General features: G+C 38.0%; 2 long non-coding RNA genes across 2 annotated transcripts in view; one reads left to right on the top strand and one right to left on the bottom strand.

The window, feature by feature from the left end:
- The window catches only part of LOC138128570 (uncharacterized), an 86,348-nt gene that overhangs the window by 21,821 nt on the left and 45,041 nt on the right, over positions 1-19,486 (top strand). The gene's annotated exons all lie outside the window — the stretch shown is intronic.
- Positions 6,010-7,323, bottom strand: LOC138128739 (uncharacterized). The gene is made up of 2 exons (XR_011158890.1): positions 6,704-7,323; positions 6,010-6,498 (listed from the first exon to the last, which is right to left on the bottom strand). It is a non-coding gene; the product is annotated as an uncharacterized lncRNA (long non-coding RNA).

The following is a 19,486-nucleotide window of genomic DNA, read 5'->3' as shown; positions in this document are numbered from 1 at the left end:
TGTGCGCCGGCCGGAAACGGCACGGCTTACGGCACTTCTTTACCTGATCAGACGTAGGTATTATTTTGATTGAATGATTATTACTTTCCAACATCGTAAAAATCATCTAAAGCCGACATAACATTTTCAAATCTCTTACCACTCACTTCACAGCACAGAGTGACAATTAATTTACATTTTGAAAATGCCTTTTTATACTTATCCTACTGGCTATAAACTTTTTTGTTCCTTGTAACAGTATATTAATAGTATTGGTCAGTGGGGTGAAATCCTCTGTAGTACTTGTTAATAATGCCTGATCTGACAGATTTTTGAAAAAAATGTTGATTTCGTAAAATATATTGTTTAGTCCAGCGTTGATTAACAACCCTCTCTTCTGGCTTCAAATAATTCTAGCTTTAAATAATCTCGTACACAAAAGATGTATTTGCATGGAAGTCCCATTGAATTATAAAAATAACAATCGCAAGTATTTTGTGTGGTCTTTTGTGTTTCAGGGTCATCTTCTTTATCGATATTTCGTACAACAATGAAGTGATTAGCATCCATAGAATTCACTTTTACTTTTGTCTTGTTATTTAACTGATTTAGTACTTTCTTTGAAGGCATATTCACTAATATAATTTAAATATGAATACTCTGGTAATATTTTTTTCTACTGTATTGTAGGTCTTTTGTTAATTGTTTCTGCCAGCCGGTTCTGTCTTTCTATTTCAAGAGATTTTAATATTACAAATAAATGCTCCAAAAATACTTCAAGAGTTCTATTGTTTGTTATAACAGTTTCTAACTTTGAATTTATATTTTCTACACGATTGTTTGTTCTATTGATCAAATTTAGAATCTTCTCACCAACATAGAGGCACCACTCATCTCCAATATCTGTTTTGCGTCCTTTTTTTGGTCTACCTTTTCAATTTTTTTATTCATGCACCCATTCTTCATTTCTGGTGGTTAACTCATTTTCCGAAGAACACAAAGCACAAGATTCATCACGTGTGCTTGGGTTGAATTCACTTTCAGATTCTTCGAAATCCAAACCACTTTCTGGACTTTCATTATTTTTCCCATAATATTCTGTTTTATTACGTCATTAATTTCTGTTATCTTTGTGTTGTGTTCCAACCGGGCGCGTACCTCGATTTTCTAAGTAAGGTTGGCAGATTTCACTTGAGGAATGTGGTACCACTCTTGCCGACAAAGCAACAATAAAATTTACAACTGACTAGCATTACGAGTATCGTTGCAAAAGAACGGTATTTAAAATATTTCGTTGAAATTATTTTAAAATTAAAATTCTTAATTTATCGAACCTATTCGGACCGTTACAATATTGGCCTAAAACATCAGTAGTCTCATCCATTGATATCCATATTTCGTTTGACCCTATCTCTTCTCGTATTTTCAAAATGGTCTATTAAATGTAAAACCATGTTAGACACAATTTCAGATATGTGGTTTTACTTAAGTAGTTTTTGCGCAATGAACTTTCGCTGAGGATGTTTTCATTAACACAATATGTTTTTAAAAAGTTTCTCAATTCATCACACTCAAGCTTTGTTCTATGGTATTCCTGCGGCAAGTAATGCTTGGCACAAACCTATACAAAACTTGTTTCCTGTGCTTTGTATACAGGGTGAGTCGGGAGGAACGGCTGAAACTGCATGAGTGTATTCACACGTGAAAATAATGTAAAATAAACTCATATGTTCTTATCCGATTTTCATTTGCTTTCAGGTTATAGCGTAACTAAAATTTATATCTAGCGTTCTAGAGTGTGCCATGTTTGGTGTTAAAAAGCATTTGGCTGGTTCAAAAATGAAGTGTACAAAGTACAAGTGAACACTCGGGAAGCACTAATTCGGCTTATTAGAAATACTGCAGCCAAGAAAAGCATCAAGCAATTAGTAGAGCAACAAGCGCCCTTCGTAGGCGAAGCAGAAAGCGTTTAGAGGTCAACGGCGGTATTTTTTAACATTTAATAAAAGAACGTGCTTATTAAGACAATGCTAATGTTTGCAATTTTGTTTATTTATTTCTTATTACGCTATAACTTGAAAACAAATGAAAATAAGGCAAGAACATATGAGTTTATTTTACATAATTTTTACGTGTGAATACACTCATGAAGCTTCGGCCGTTCCTCCCGACTCACCCTGTATTTGTGAGAAAAGTTTGAGTTGATTCCTTCCTTGTAATAGAATTGTCTTTGTGCTTTGTAGTTCTCGTTTGTTGCTCCAATTGACACTTTTTAGTGCAAGTAATCTAAAACAAATATAACAAGGGATCAGAACCATAAGGTTCCAACCTACATTTATAAAAATGTTCAGTAGATGAATTTTAAAGTTTGGCTTAAATTGTCCTAGCATGTATTATGTTAAACAAACTGTGCTAGCGTTTTATACCGGACGTATTATGAAAAATCTTTCGTGCTATAACTTCCTTATTTTTTATCCGATTGTAATAAATGATACGTCAAACAAAATCGTTTTAGAAACACTATAGCCCGACATGCTATGATTTTTTTTGATATTATATTTTTTGACAGACCGCAGCTAATTTTGTTTTTTTAAGTTGCACTGTATTGGGTGATTCAAAATGATTGTGGCCAAGTATGGCAACAATGTACGAAAATTTATTTGGCAACTGTGTGAGTGGGGTAGAGTTGACATTTGTATGAAATTTCATAAGCGTGCATTTGATTTTTTCAATTCCATTACACATTGATTTGACAACTTACAAAATTGCGCGGCTATGAACTGTCAAGAAAATGTCAACCCTACCCGACCCACACAGTTGCCACATAAATTTTCTTACATAGTTGCCATACTTGGCCACAATCATTTTGAATCACCCAATATGTTTTTTTATCTTTATTCTGATAGACGATTATTTTCTGAATATACAAACATTACAATAACAAATCGAAAATTTGTTTTTAATAAAAAACAATAGAATTTACAAAAATCAAGTAAGGATAACTTTACTATAGCAAATGTTCGAAATTACCTCCATTCTCTCTAAGGCACATACGACACCTTGTACTGACGCCCATTGCGGCGTTTAAGTCTGGTGGTATTTGTTCATATACTTCTACGATTCTTCTTACTAAATCATCTCTGTTATCGGGCGGAGTCAAAAAGACATTGTCTTGATCTTGAATGTACGACCACAGAAAAAAATCCAGTGGATTTAGATCATGTGATCTAGCAGGCCATCGAATAGGTCCGGTATAAGGATCTGAGATTGCATTTTGCCTATAAATAACGCGCCAATTAAATTACAAATACCAAAAATTGTTTTTTTTTTTTATACTTAGAACTCTACATTGTGCTTGGAACCTTGTCGCACTGTAAGAGCTGTACTTGAAACCCTATAGTTCTCTTTAAAATTAGAGTTACATTTTTGGTTTTAAGGCAATTTGAGTTATACTAAAAATTAGCACAAGTGACTTTGAAAGAATCTTTCTGATGGAAGTGAAAAATAATATAGTGAACAAATAAACTTTTATTACAAAAATATTTTAAAATGCTAAATACATCAGACAGTAAATATTGTACATTGGGTCTATGATCTTCTGAACTCAGAAATAATAGATTTCATATATGTAGTTTTGATATTCCAGTGGCATTCAAGTCTACGAAAATTCAGATGTCCGTTACTCTCATCGACTTCTCTATACGAGAATAAAGAAATAAAAAATGTTGTTGTGTAACATGGTCCTAAAATTGAAGTTCATAAAATGTCACCCAACTGAAAGAAAGTCCGTGGCGTATAAAATAAGAAATTTGAAAAATGGAAAAATTTAAATACAATAAAGTTAATATTTTATTGTATCACCGTTAGCATCTATCACCATTTGGATTCTCCTCGGCATTGACAGAACTGTGCGTTGTACACAGTCCACAGATATTTGCCCCCATGTATCCGAGATACTTTGAATTAATTCTTGACGGTTTTAAGGCAAGATCTTATTATTAACTTCTTTGGCCATGATACCGCAAATATGGGGTTGAGGTCTGAACTTGTCGCTGGCCAGTGATTACTTCATTAGCTTGCAAAAGCTCTTATTAGATGCGCTGTATGAATGGGGCAATTATCCTGTTGGAATACAGAATTATTTCCAAAAACAGGTAGAACCTAAGGTAATAGTGCTTGCTCCAGAATATCTCTATAAACTAAAGCTGTCAATCGTTCTTCCACTATAACACATATTCCCGTTCCGCGGGAACTCACCCACCCCCCAAACATTCACAGAAAAACGTCCACTGCGCTTAATTTTATGAACATATTGTTCACCAACTGGTCTATAAACACGAACACGTCCATTATGGCATGATTGAAAAGTTTTTTCATCTGAAAAAACTACGTTTTCCCAAAAGTTGACATTGTTTATTTATTGAAAGACGAAACGCAGTCTTTCTTCTTTATTTGCTTCTGACAAAAAATCTTATTGGCCGCACTTCGATTTCGTAGTTCACTCTCTTTTATTCTTTTTCGATTGGTTCTTATGGAACCGGCAAAATTAGTTTCCTCTTTTTCTCTTATTGCGGTACTAAAAGGGTGATCCCTAGAAAATGAACTAAACGCATATCTTCATCAGGATTTAATATCCTCTGCCGCTCTGAAAAAGTTTACAACATTTTAAGATCATCTCGTAAGATTACCAAAATGCCTACGTTGACGCTTTCTTCCAATAATTCCAGTTTCCTCAATTTTTCGTTTTGCCAAATAGGCCAGTCAATAGAGACATAAAAATGGTTCCACCTTGCAAAAGGTACAGAAAAGTTTATACTTGGCAGGTATCTTCTATTAGGCATATTATTAATATTGCCGAGTTTGCGACCTTGGGGGGGTTGTCGTTCGCTCCGCCATACTGGAGAATAGGGGTGGAAAACCACATTTCTGCGATTATTTCATTATCCGTGCGAGATACGTCTATCTAAGTTATTATAAAAAATGTAGCGCGTACAAGTCTCTACATTTTTTTTTGTTTATGTTTTTTTGTCAATTCAATAGTTTCGTAGTTACAGCGTGTAGAAATCGAGAATTTCTATTATTTTTGTACTTTCTATTCTTTTCCACACCACCACAGAGGTAGAGCAATAGGGTGCGTTTTTTTTTTAAGTAGTGTCCCCGGTGGGCATAGTTTACGATGCAGTAGAAATTTACTGTTTTTGATCTTTTGATCTCTTTGTAACGTAGACGGATCCAAATGATCTGGAACGATCGGTTTAGATGAGCTGAATTCATCAGAGTTTATGAATTCGAAAATTCCTCTTGAGAATTTTCCTCTTGTTCCTCAGGGTCCTCACGACCTCTTTATCGGCCAAAACATACTCAAAAACACCTCGTTCTTTTTTCTTTAGTGTAGCTGCTTTGGATAAGGGGGAATGTGGCAGGCGATTTTCTCTTAGTGTACCTGTGGCTTTTATGTTTCTTAGTTTTAATTCTTTGAGAAGGGAAATTGATGTGAAAAAATTGTCAAAATACAAATGAAAGAAATCATAATGCATTGTATCTAAAATGTCTGCATATTGTAGAACCACAGATGCTCCGAGTCCCATATGTTTGTACTTCTCAGGCAGAGTTGTCGAAGATCCTTGGTAGGGGTCAAAATAAACAATATAACCTAGACGTAAAGCACCAATCCAAAATTTGTAACCCCAGCGGATTGGTTTCCCTCTGATAAATTGTTTCCCACTGTGGCGCCCAAAATAAGGAATCATGGACTCGTCTATGCTGTGGTTTTCTTCAGCGGGAGCGTACTCGAAAAACTTTTTGTTTAGAATATCAAACAACGGTCTTAATTTCGAATATTTATCTGCTTTGTTTAGCTTAGTGTTATCGTTGCAATGTAAATTACTCATAATGTATTGAAATCTATCACGCGATATAGCCTCGCATACCAGCTTATTATTAGTATCATCCCTATTTTGCCAAAACATTTTTTTTCGTGGGAGAGGTACATAACCACTCAAAAGAAGCACTCCTATGAAACAAAGTAGCTCGTCTGCAGCAATGTCTCCAGCACGATTTTTTTGCTGGGCAAATATATTTGAAAAGTAGAGAACCAGATTTATTACTTCTTGATCAAAAAACAACTTGAACGTAGCAGCTGGTGAAAGATTGTTCTGCACAGATGATACATCTTTCCAGTCGGAAAAGGTCGTTATTTCCAAATCACTACTTTCATACTCAAAATTTTTCAGAACTTTTGGTCTTCTTTCCACAAATGTTGATAGAGGTTTATTATCGTCACTATCCCAGTCCTGTGAGTTATTTTCTGAAGATTGGACTTCTACTTCAGCACTGAGTTGCGCTCCAGGCAAATTGTCTGGAACTACAAGGTCCTCATCACCTGAATCTTCGTCAGTGTCGCAGTCGTCATTAGCATTTTCAGGTGGAAAAATTAATATTTGTTCTGGAAAATCAACTACATCATCTTTTTCCAACTCTTCCAGCAACTGAGCAAGAGTTAGCGGCCGTTTCCAATACCTGAAATATATACAATATTTTTGAGTCAATAGTAGTGGATAAACCTACCGTCCTTTTAAAAGGTCACATTTTTTTTCAGTATAATATTCTTCACAATTTGAATAAATGTGTCAAGTTTTGGCAGTTACGGTGTTTATGGGTGTATATTGTACCCAAATAAGACATAATTCAGCCATTACTGTCATTAAAAACTACAATAACTTACCCTTTGTCACTCATTGTAATTGCCGGATAAACGGAACAGCAGAAAAACGGAAATTATTCACCAAAAATCACCTGTTTTAACGAGCACGTGTTACAAACGGATTTTCAATACTTTGAGGTTTGAACATGGCCTACTAAATCTAAACTGCGCTGCGCTTATTACGGCCGTAACAAACTAGCTGAATGATTGATTCGGCTAACCTCAAAAAATCTACCCTTAACTAGCGCCATCTCTTTAAAGATATTAAACTACAAATCAACTAAATTGCCACAATAATTTAAATTTCCTTGAATTTCATCAAGGTTGAAGTACTAACATGGGAAAATAGTGCGTTGCATGTGGAGAAAATAACAACAGTTATTTTCAAATTCCCAGCAACCTCCAAACCAAATCCAAAATTGATATAATTATTTAAAAAAAACGAAATGAAACATTTCACTGTAATACATGTTTCTTCTTTATTATCTACAGCAACTCCAGGACCCTTGTTACGATTAGTTTGGCTTCAAGACCGTGGGGTCTGTAAATTTGTGGGGCTTTTAAAAGACTTGGCTAATATTGCCACACAAGTTTTATCATATTTAATTCCAAAAAATCCTTGTCAACCACTGGTTACTTTGCATCCACATTTAATACAGAATTCCATATTTACCTGTGATAACCACAAAGATAAAATTTGTAAAGTTGTTATCCAATTAGTAATGAAACCAATTTTAAACATTTGTTTATAAAAAAAAACAGATTACATAAAAACGAAATCCATTCAGAATAAACTCACAAGTAGGAAGGTTCTAAAATTATAAACTTACGAGAAAGGTATTGTCTTCCTGCAGATAGATAGTTTTACTTTTAATTTTTCTACTGTGCTCTATCCATTTTCAGATTTTGCAATTCCATTTTATATATAAATATTATGTTTCATAATTTGATTATTGTAATTATTAGGTATTCTTACGTTCATGAAACGTATTCGTGAAAATTTATTTCGCGTCAAAATGACAAAATAGAAAGTGTTAACCTAACAAAATAAACACGTTACGTGATTGTGATTGGATAATTTCAATTCAAATTACATTTTTCTTTTCTATTTCGCTAACAGATGGAGTTAGTTAAGGGTGAATTTTTTGAGGTTAGCGGAATCAATTGCTCCATTGAAAATCCGAGCTTTGTTACGGCCGTAATAAGCGCAGCGCAGTTCAGATTTAGTAGGCCATGGTTTGAAATGTAAGTGGCGTTACCTGTATTCAAATAATTGTACTAAATCTAGGTGAGCAGATTTCTACTGTCCTTTTAAAAGGACGGTAGGGTTAAATGGGTTAAAAGTAAACAACCGAAAAAGACCTAAAATCCTTAAAATAGTAAGTACTAATTTTTATGCACCCCAAAAGAGCCCAAATATCTGTAAACCATCAAAAATTGGGCACATGAAAAAACCGTTAAAAATCACCCAAAATCATGCAAAATTATCTCAGGAGGACTCTAAAAAACTTACAGAATCCGTTGTTTTTAGAGACTCCAAATGGCTTTTTATTTCTGGACCAAGCCATTTGGCTTATCAACCAAACCACCCGGGTTCGATTCCCGGTTAAATCATCAGGTTTTTTCAAATCACTACCATCTTTCGGAGGAGATGTAAAGCTGTCGGTCCCGGCTACTACTTAGTAGTGGTCGTTAGGTCATGTTAGAGGCGCTTGCGCGATCTAGCACTTGGCCTTAGCCAGAAGGTATACGATTATTTATTTATTTTACCAGGACATTTGGCGTCTTAAAAAACAAGGCAGAATTCTAAAAATTTAGGTGTTTTCTCAAAAGTAAACAACCGAAAAGGGCAAAATCCTTCAAAAATCAATAATTTTTATGCTGCCCAAAAGTACCCAAATATCTATAGACTACCAAAAAAATTGGGCACACGAAAAAACCTTTGAGAATCACCTAAAATCATGCAAATTTATCTCAAGAGCACTCTAAAGTACCTTGTTTTTAAACACTACGAAATGGCTTTCTATTTCTGGACCAGACAAATTGGCGCATGCAAAAAGCATTGATAAACGACTCGAAAACAGCCAACAATCTTTTTCAAATCTTTCAGGTTTTCAACACCCCAGAATGGTATTTTTTGCACGACCTGTATATAATGAGCAACTTTACTCCATGATTGTATGGAGTAAACTGGCTCTTATTCCTCTTGGGCAAAAAACCATAGGCAAATCAACCTTTTATGATACATATTTATTTCGAATTAATTTTTTTTTCTTACTCAAGATGCAGTTTGTAGCCTGAAGGCGAAGCCCGAGGGTCTTATAGAGCACCGAGGGTAACAATCATGCACTCTCGAGGCGCTGCACTCTTTTTTCACGACCCAATAATTTTAATTGAAAAAGTCGAAAGTTTTAAAATAATTTTGAACTGTCAAGATGACACTTACATTTAGCTTAACAGTCAATGATAATTTACAAGTTTTCGGCTTTTTTCTATGAAAATCGTTGAGTCGTGGAAAAAATAGAATACAGGGTGATTCTGAAATAAGTTTGTAAAAAAAATGTGGAGTATCCTTGACACAAAATAATTCTGCGTAAATGACTTTTGGAGGTGAAATCAAAAGGATGGAAATTACCATATATCCTTGTAATTTCAACGCCTATGAATACTGAAAATTTGTCCGAATTTGTTCATTTCATTAGTAACCATTGTCAGATCAACTTCACAATAAAGTCGTAGGTGCAAGCATACTGCTTTGTAAATGTTTCTATAGAAATGATCGAGAGGAGTAAGGTTACGTTTGTGACTGACGGGCACCTTTGATTATTATTGTTGCTAAATTACCAAAATAATCACGTTATCACCTTTAACTCAGCAGCGTACTAGCAATTTTGATCATTTGTATCTCGAAAACGAAAACACTTTTCTAAGAAACTTTTTGTCTATGACTTCTTCTCGTCATCACCAATTACCAGGTTTGTTTTTCAAACTTATTTCAGAATCACCCTGTATGTACCTCGAGAGTGAATGCTTTTTACCCTCAGTGCTTTGTAGAACCCTCGGGCTACAAACTGCACCTAGGGTAAAAATCATGCACTTCACTCTTTTGGTGCATAATATACTGTTTCCGTTTCTGGGCCAGGATGTTTATTATCAAAGAAATCATGGAAATTAGACCTAACAGTAATTAAAATTATTGGAAAAATAAAATTGTATTGATGCCCTGTTTTGCATCGTTGAGTAGTTCTTGGTCTCCAATGTCTCGTAATTCATTTGCCACATACTCTGCATACACTTGTACATCAGTTTTGACTGCTGATACTGTTGACGTTTGATTAATGCGTTGTCCCAACACATCCAATGCTGCCACAGCGTTCCCAAGCACTGGATCTTCTGACGTTTTTGATTGTTGGTCCAGGCGCCTTTGCTTGGCCCTTCTTGGTCTATCTTCCACCATATGACTTGTACTTGGAGTCGTATCTTCCATTGTACAACTTGATTCGCTGTGGTCCTCAGCCACACATAACTGCCGGTCATAGGCGTCGGATGTTAAATCCTGGGTGTACTCTTGACTGTTGCTGCTACACTCTATGTCTTGTGATGATAACGAACTAGTGGACTTTCTTGCACGTATATGAGGTAATAGAAATTGCAGCTTTTCATACCACCACACTGATGGCTCATACAGGTCCTCTGTTCCCAATCCAGAATGTTCGCTGGCAAGCACTTTGTGGTGTTCGTGCGAAAATTGAGATCGCAAGTTATTCCACTTTTTTTAACATCTTCGACCTCCACTTTTGGATTAAAAGTTTCAGGTCAACGACAATTTTCCCCAAAGCGTCAGCTCTGGCATGTTTGTTAGAATAAAATTTGTGTTTGGGATCAAACAAGCAAGGATGTGTTTCGTACACCATAATCAGCTGGGTCGTGAGGTCACTAGTCCATTCCACCTTTCAATATTATATATTCGGATTAAGTATAACTACTCTAATAATAAAAAAATACAACATTTACCTTGTTATTACTGCTCATTTTAGCGTCTACTGATTGCACGTTGCACAACTATAACGACTATATTTTATAAGGTTATGTAATGGTTGTCAGCATGATTTGTGATTGTGAGACGGTTTGTCGGTAAAGTAGGTGTTGGATTTTATCTACAGAGTGACCATTTCTATCCGATTTCTCAGACGAATTAGGTACCGTCCTATTCCTTATGAGTTCTTATGGTTTACCTATTATTTAGTATGACTTCTATATTTGAGGTTACTTTGATGATAAATCAGATAGTGTAAACATAAAACTTGGTACATATGTTAACTCTAATGAGAAATCATATGAGAAAGCACATAGTGCAAAGGGACCTTTATACACATTTTTGATGATATTTTTGCCTTTTTTTGTTTTACAACTGAGAAAACCCCTGTTACATTAAAGTAACGCTCGGCGCTAATGGAGACAAAATCAAAACTTTCGAAAAAGTTTTATTCGGTCATATTAAATGTACTTTAATTAACTATTCACAATGAAAATGCGAAAAACACTCAGTGCAAAGGCCAATGTTACATTTTTTACACATAGTCCTTGTGCTCGAAGAACATCCTTCCCCAGCGCATCTTCTCCTTTTTTTTTGTCTGAAATAAATTCAACTAAATGATCCATTCTGTCGTAGCGAACATAATCGGCAACGCGATTAAAACTAATGCTGGATTTCGAAGTCGACGACCTACCAGCTCCTTTTGGTGGTGTGCCGTAACTCTGAAGATATGCGTTGACTATCTCCCGACGAAATTCAAGTTGGGGTAAAGGTTCCACCGGATTTTTTATGCAATTGGCAAGCATTGTCAATGGAAACGTCCAATAGTCAAGAAAATATGGACCACCACCATTTCTTCTCTTTTACGCCAATTCTGTATCTGTTAACATTTTCATCCATTAGGTCCGTACTCCCCATGAACAAGTTATATTGTCCAATCAAATTAGGTACAGATATAATTGATTTAGATGCCTGAGAGTACCGTTTTACATTACTAAGTGGTAAAACTCCAAAGCAAGTTGATCCTACACTCACTATTCCATTGTCTACCCATTTAACTATTATTACGCCATCATTACCTTCAATAATCGATACCTACGCGTTTAGGGCTTGAACTGAAATAGTTGTATATGTCCCGAGTGACGTCTTCTCCGAAACGAGGTAGTTTTTGACATGCATAAGACGCACCATAAATGGCAAATGCATTTCATTATAAACAACGAGGGTACATCATTTTTTAAAAGGCTCATGACAGAATGATGTGCTTCCATCATAACATTGGCCCCGTCTGATGCAAAGCCAATGAGGTTGTCTTTTTATGGAATTCTATTTTCGACAAATTTATCCACGATAATTTGATACAGCGAATTCGCAGTTGCAACTTGTGGCTGTATCAAGTCAAAAAACTTATCCTTAATACCATTTTTCATGTAACTAACAACTAGTCACAAATGCTTCTTGCTGCTCCGATCAGTAGACTCGTCAATAATTAACGAAAACTTGTTATTTCGTAAGTCTTCACAAATATTGAAGACATTTTCCGAGCGTATTACATGTTTGGTAAGTGTGGTTGTATTTGTGGTAAGTGTTCCATAATTGTGAATGGAAGATTATGCTTAGCTACAAAAGCAGTCCAAAGTATTTCCGCTAAAATAGTAAACATAAAATACGCCATAATTAAAAAAAATAAAAAACAAAAATACCTTTTTTAACGGCTTTTACCATGGCTCACTTGTGTGGATGTACTAGCCATATAATTGGTTATTGGCTGATTAGTTTTAACGGCTTTAACTTTTAGAATATGCATTTTGCTGCTGGAATGTTTAATTAAAGCGTCCTTGCCACTATTTATATTAATGTCACACGGATCACATTTCGCAAAATGTTTTCCTTTTCCGCTTTCCACAAGCCATCTGTAGGGGCTATGATGCGAGTGCGAGAGAGATAACTCTCGCTGAGAGAGACAGCACACAGAAATAATAATAATATTGATACTAATCAAATCACCAATCAATATAACACATGAGACTTGATGCAGTGTCAGGATGTTGTAATTTGGTAATTGTCAATAGATAAAATAATTGGGTGAACATTACGTTAACAATGGTGTCGTGGCGGTTTGTGTCGTGGATCTAGGTGATCGTGGTCTACACATCTATCACAGGCTTACCTCCTGGAAAATAATAAAATGGGGTGGTGAGTAACCAATTCGCTGAAAGTGTTGTGCAAGCACAACCATCACGTATTTACGAGTACAATAACAAATCAACACCATCTCAAATATGGCACCATCATAAAGCCAACATCAACTACTATTACTCCTGGCGATTGTCAAATATTATCAGCTACTCTAATTCATTATCAATTAACATTAACTAATTAAGCTCTGTCCAGGGTTGTTAAAGACGGAGTTGTGCAATGAGTACAAGTACTCGCCCCGCCCGATAAACAAATGAGCAGCCCTGACCAGACCTGACCCCACTTTCAATTTTTGTCATTTTGACATGCATATTGTTATTTTGAGAATCAATTTAAACTGTTTAAAGCTCAGATATTCCAAAAATCCGACATGAATGAACAAAATTAGAGCAGTCGTACATAGATCACCTGAGGTAAACGTCTGTGTAGTAGAAAATGAGGAAATAATTTCGAGTTTTGAAATTTACCACCCAAAAAATACCAATCATAATCAAGACGGTAATCATAATGACAATAAAGTATGGCTTACACATTTTTTGTTAAGTGACAAAAATTGACGGCTACATTTTTTGGCCGCCATAGTACCTCTTAGTCAGTTCTTATTGTGCGCAGCATTTTTTCTCGCTCTATACATTTTCTGTATGCTAAGATTCATCTCCAGGTCGTCTGGCTCGACCATAACCACTTTTACAACAGAATCTTTTGCAAAAAGTGGATTACACACCTCAATTTCAGTTTTTACAAATAAATCTTTCCTCCATTCAATGTCTTTCACCTTCATCCATTCTTAGTAGGTACTGATGCTTTCTAGGCTTTCCAATCGCTGTTCTTGGTTGTGGTGCTCCTCTTGCTTCCTGTTCTTGTCTGGATTCTTTAGCATCTCCCTCAGCTCTCTGTTTTCTTGCCTTAATCTGCCGTTATCCCTTCGAATCAAATCGGTTCCTTCAAGTCGGCGCTCTAAAGTGATCACTTTCTGTGCTAGTTCTTCAAATTCCTCCTGTCTTTCCTTGTATTCTTCTTGGAGTCGTTTGAGTTGTGCTTGTGTCTCTTCCCCTATTTATTTTCCCCTTCCAAATTCGCCCTCTGCTTCCCTCCTTTTTTGATGCTCTTCGTTGTATTCGGCCCTTACAGAGTAAAGGAGGCCCTTTATCTCACTCGCCAATGACTTAACCTCCCTGTGGACATTTTTATTGGCTTGGGCAAAGCTCACCATTTCTTCGGCATTTTCTTTGAGTTTAGTCAGTACTGTTTTCCTTTGCTTCCCTCCTTCGTCCTTGTCCCTCAGTGGCGAATTCTGTTTCTTTTTCTTGTCTCGGTCGCCCCCGAGCAAGACTGGGTGGCAGGTTTTGCCAGTTTTTGTGTTTTCTGTTTTGTTTGTTTCATTCATCTTAATCCGACGATTAGCAAGAGAAGTACGTAGTCCGCCATTGCATATGTAGCATGCTTCCTCTCCTTCATAATCCTTGGCTTCATGCTCTTCTTCGCCACAGTTTAGGCATTTTTGTGCTCTGTTTTCATTGCTTTTGCACGCGTATGACGCGTGTCCAAATTCTTGGCACCTGTAGCACAGCATTTCTCCCCATCTCGCCGGCATTACCGCCAGGGTCGTGTTTCTGCCTTCACCATCTGCAGGTGCCCTTGGACCGAGCACTTTCACACAGGTTGTGCTATCTTTTACCTCCAGCTCATCCTTGATGGCTTTCTCGATTTCGCCCCTATCTATCGTCTTCTCCAGGTCCCTTATTATTATCGCCACTTGTTTTTCGTCTAGTTTTTTAACGGTTGTCTCATTTCCCGCAATATTTTTGATTTTTGTAATCAATTCTTTTGCCGCTCCTTTTTTTTCAATAAGTTTTATCTTGGCGCCACCAGCTCTCGCCGTCCTGGCATCTACTATAAGGACGCCCATTTGTTGCGCGTCAATTCCTTTTCTTATGTTTTTCATCACCTCCGCAAAGGTCTTGGGGTCTGCATTTTGGGGTGCTTTGATATGAATTGCCTCGTTTTTTTTCCTGTTTTGCGTCTTCCGGTTTGTAAGGTTTCCGCGTACGTCGTCCCTTTCCCCTCGATTAGGATTGCTTCTCCATTATGTTTCTTTTTTGGTATCGCATTACTTCTTTCCACGTTTGCTGGTGTGTATATCGTCACCTGGATGTTGGTGTCGTGAAATACCGCTTCTGTCATTTTTCTCATGCGATCCATCTTTAGTCCCTGGGGAAGAGTTACGTCTATTTCTTCCAATTCCATGTTACTGCTCATCGTCCTCGCGGTCGTGAGCAGGTTATAAACGTTGGTCTGCTCGCTTTCGCTTTGCTTACTTAGGTCGTGAAAAAGAACTACCGTATTCTTAATTTTCTTTTTTGCATCCGTGCCCACCCTGTAAACGATATTGTCAATATTTTGTTTTAGTGGGTTTCCACTTTCTACTGTGGTCACCTTGAAACATTCCTCTTCCCATTCGTCGTCTTGTACGACGAGAAAATCTTCGTAGGTTTCAATTTTCCTACATCGTAGATCAAACTTCCCTGTTTGCGTGCTCCTCGTTGTGCACATGTTTCTTTCTTCCTTGTTTTGAAATTCGAGGTGTTTTTCTTCTAAGTCTTTCTTCGCCTCTCTATGCTCGGCGATCTCAGTCTCCAGTTCCATGATTGTCATCTTGTTATCTCTCGCCTCCGCCGTGACAATTCTCACGAGGCTGCTAATTTCATTAGCAAGAGCTTTGACCCGCGTCTCTCTACCGAAGGTTACAAGTTCGTTAACTTTCTTGCTAAGTTTTTTCATTGTCAAGCTTGGTTCAACATTGACTTCGCTCTTTTTAACATTGTCTGACTCGCTTCTTCCCTTTTTCGGAAGATTCTCGTCCCGGCTTTTTCGGCTGCTTTCCGTTACCTTTCCTTCGATCTCCTGCCTGTTTTTCTTTTTTCTCTTTCCACGTATGAAATCCTCCTGTGAACTTTCGACAGTTATGCACTTCTGTATCTTGTGTCAAAAAAGACAAGTCCAGAAAATCACGTCTCCTTTGGAGTTCCTCATTAATCCGGTCGAGTGATCCATCCCTCTTTGGAGGCGTGTGTGCCACTTTGCCTTTTCTTAAGAAGGGGTTTTCTTCTTCGCCCCTTCCAGTCTTCTCTGGTTCCCCAGTTTCATCTTTTAGCGCTCCAGCCTGGGGTTCCGCTGTAAGGCCACGGTCTGTCAAAGTCTTTTGATCTTATTTTGCTTTATTGTCATCCATTGAGTCTCCCACGAGTATGGAACGAACGGTGGTCGCTCCCAGTGTGACGCCCATCCCTGGGAGAAGGCATTCATACTGCAGAGTGCGCCAGGTGCCCCGCAGGTTTTTGCGACTTCGCTGTCGGTTATTTTATGGAGGTTGCCTCCTCGCGGGCCGGCCGGTTAAGGCAAGCCCCCCGGCCGCGAGTCCTCACACGATGTACCCCTGCCACGCGAGCACGGGTTGTTGAGGTGTGAGCCGCGGTTACGGTGTGTGATTGGTTCACGTTCGACCAAACGGTAGCTCTGATCTCCCCCGAATTCGCCAGTTCCCGTGCCACGACTTTCGTAGTGGATCCTGAGGGTTGAGCCGTACTTTGTTTTTCGCCGGTCCGCTCGAGCCTTGCCGGCATGGGTGACCCTGCCAGGAGCACGAAGCTCCCGCCGGTATCGCCCCGAGCATTACTCCAGTTACTTAAACCCCTCCACCAACGACAAGGTCTCACGGCTCCTTGGAGGGAACCTGACCTGACCTGACCTTTTTTTTTTGTTTTTTTCGGGAGGAGGGGAAATATGTTACGTACAACCCCCAGGACACCAAGTTGCCCTGGCGAGTGTGGGACTCCTCGCCATGATGGTCGGGGCGAGACTACCCACGATCTACCCGGGATCGCTCGCGCATTACTTCGGGTGCCTGGTTTGGTCTTAGCTTAGAGCCGACCCTCCGCCTCACGCTCTCGTTCCTTCTTCTCTTTCTTGGAGAGAATACACCTCACAAAGGAGGCGGTAGCATCCCAGTCCTCTTCGGACCGCAGCATCGTGTCTCGAAATTTTCTTTGCTGGGCCAGTACATAATTTTTCGCATTAGTGCCAGCCTTTCCCGATCCCACGCTTCACACAGGAAGAGCGTGTGCTCTACATCGTCTTTGTCTCCACAGTAACAGCAGCGATCGTCTTGTTCCCTGCCGATTCTGTGGAGGAACGCTGCGAAGCACTCGTGCCCGGTTAACGCCTGGATCAGGTGAAATTCCAGCTCTCCATGCTTCCTCCTGGCCCACCTCGAGATGTTGGGGATGAGGGTCCTGGTCCATGCTGCCTTCTGTTCATCCTCCCACCTTCGCTGCCACTCGCAGAGGTAGTTGTGGTGATGTTGTTGTGGCTGAGGCTTCATTTTGTGCAGTTTTCCGTACAGTTTACCAATTTAGTAAAAACATTGAAGTGAATATAACACTATCCCACCTCCACCCGGCGGCACGGCAATTTTGCCGGAGTACATACACTATTACGGATATTACTATCAAGTAATAGTGCAGTGCTTATCAACATAATTACCGGCGTCTCGCCTCCGCATTTTGACTTTGTTGTGTATTATGTTCTGTGTCAATGTTAAGGAACTTCCTCACGATGTGACATGAGTATAATAATATACCTTTTTGAATTTCAACTACCAATGTGTTATCTAAATCCAGAATTTTTAAATTTTTAAAAAGAGATTGCGGTACTATTCCCGTTGCTGAAATTACAAGTGGTAAAATCGAAATTTTTTCTAAACACCAAAGATTTCTCATAGCAACGGACAGCTCTAAATATTTATTAATTTTTGTGTTATATGTCTGTGTTATATTATGTGAATTTGGAACAGCTATATCTAAAAGATATGCTTGCTTTTGTTGTTTATTTAAAATTATAATGTCGGGTCTGTTATGCTTATAATAGACATAACTAAACTCTTACCATTGATGAAACATGTAAAGCAAGCATCATTCTCAAATAGGTCTTCCATCATGTCATAACATTGCCACGACTTTCTTTCTCTGGCAGTTTTAGTATTGTTGTCCCTAATTTCCAAGAAATGGGTCTCCATATTCCGAAGTTTGCGCTATTGATTGCTCTGTAAAAGATATCCATGTTCACTAATTTTTTCTGGGATTTCTTTCCATACAATGGTCCTTTTTATTTTCGGGTTACGAAATCGGTCCTTCATTTCTTGGTATTTAGGAAAATTCACTACACGTATTAATCTTCCCTTCAATTTTCCCCGGTGCGCGATCTGAATTAGCTTGTGGTTCATTACATTCTTGGGAAGAAGTGTAACATATACCATTTCTCCATCTAAATTATGTAACAACACATAATAACAGCAATTAGGACACCAAATTAACCGGGAATTATTATTATACTCGGGTTCATTTTTCACGATAGACAAATAATAAGTTGGTTTGTCGATATTTTTCACTCCCGCTAATTTGGCGGGATGGCCTTTAAGGGTGGGGTTTAAATTGCAATTTGAGGACTATCCAGGAAGCTGTAACACTAAAACCTAATTCGAAATTAACAAAAAAGAGTATGGGGCCTTCGGAAATTTAATTTTAAAGCGTTTGGTGCCATCACCGTGCTTCCCAAAAAATCACAGATCTTATTATACATAAACATACGTACGTACGATTTTACCACTAAATTCACATTTGAACGTCTATTTCGGAGACGAAAATATCTAAAAGCTTAGTAATGAGATTTGCTGATTAACTACACCTTCCGGCAGGTACTTACGCATTTCAGGTAAAAGTAGGCCAACTGAAAAGCCGTTTATTTCACTTCAAACAGCAAATAATGCAACCCAAACTACAGGAATTCTGAAATTTTCATCAGGTAAACTCTACCCTTAAGATGCAAGATGCAATTCATGCGCAGAGATTACAGATTTATGATTACCATGATTTGCATCATAAAATTTCTACGATGCACATATGGCGCTGTAGCGCCACGTTGTTCAAATTTAACCAGTTCATTCTCAAATTTCTGAGCAAGTTCTTTCCAGCATTCCTTCTGGTCCGTCACGAGTACCACTGACCTATCGTAATTGGATGAAATTCTTTCTAATTCTGCACTGAGATGGGGTGTGAAATCTATTGATTGTAGGACAATTTTAGCAATTGAAAGATGAGTCAGCATATGCGCTCTTACCGCACGTGAATACGCGTGCCCTGCCATAATTTTTTTAATTGAATTCAATGCGTAAATAGTGTTAAAGAGCTCTTTTAATCCGCTTCCAGTCATTATGTGTCCGATAGATCCCATGAACGACATTAACAAATGGAATCCACCGAGTCTTACGACAACATTACTCAATTTGGAGTTCTCATCATTCGAGGAAGTCATTTCCCGCGCTTTGAAATACAGGGGCTGGTCAAATGTAACGAAACAAGTATACTGGTGTAATGACTCACATTTTTGAGAAGCATATAAGAGAGCAGTGAAAATTGTCTCGTAATCATTCGGTGGAGCATTATTGAAGGTTAAGCATCCTACAAATAATTTTGCGAAGGGGAGTTCCGCTGTCGCTTGTTCCATGAATCCAC

The sequence above is a fragment of the Tenebrio molitor genome, chromosome 4, assembly GCF_963966145.1.
Source record: "Tenebrio molitor chromosome 4, icTenMoli1.1, whole genome shotgun sequence".
Taxonomy (NCBI): domain Eukaryota; kingdom Metazoa; phylum Arthropoda; class Insecta; order Coleoptera; family Tenebrionidae; genus Tenebrio; species Tenebrio molitor.
Note: the sequence above shows the minus strand (reverse complement) of the source record. Positions and strands in the feature narration are given on the sequence as shown.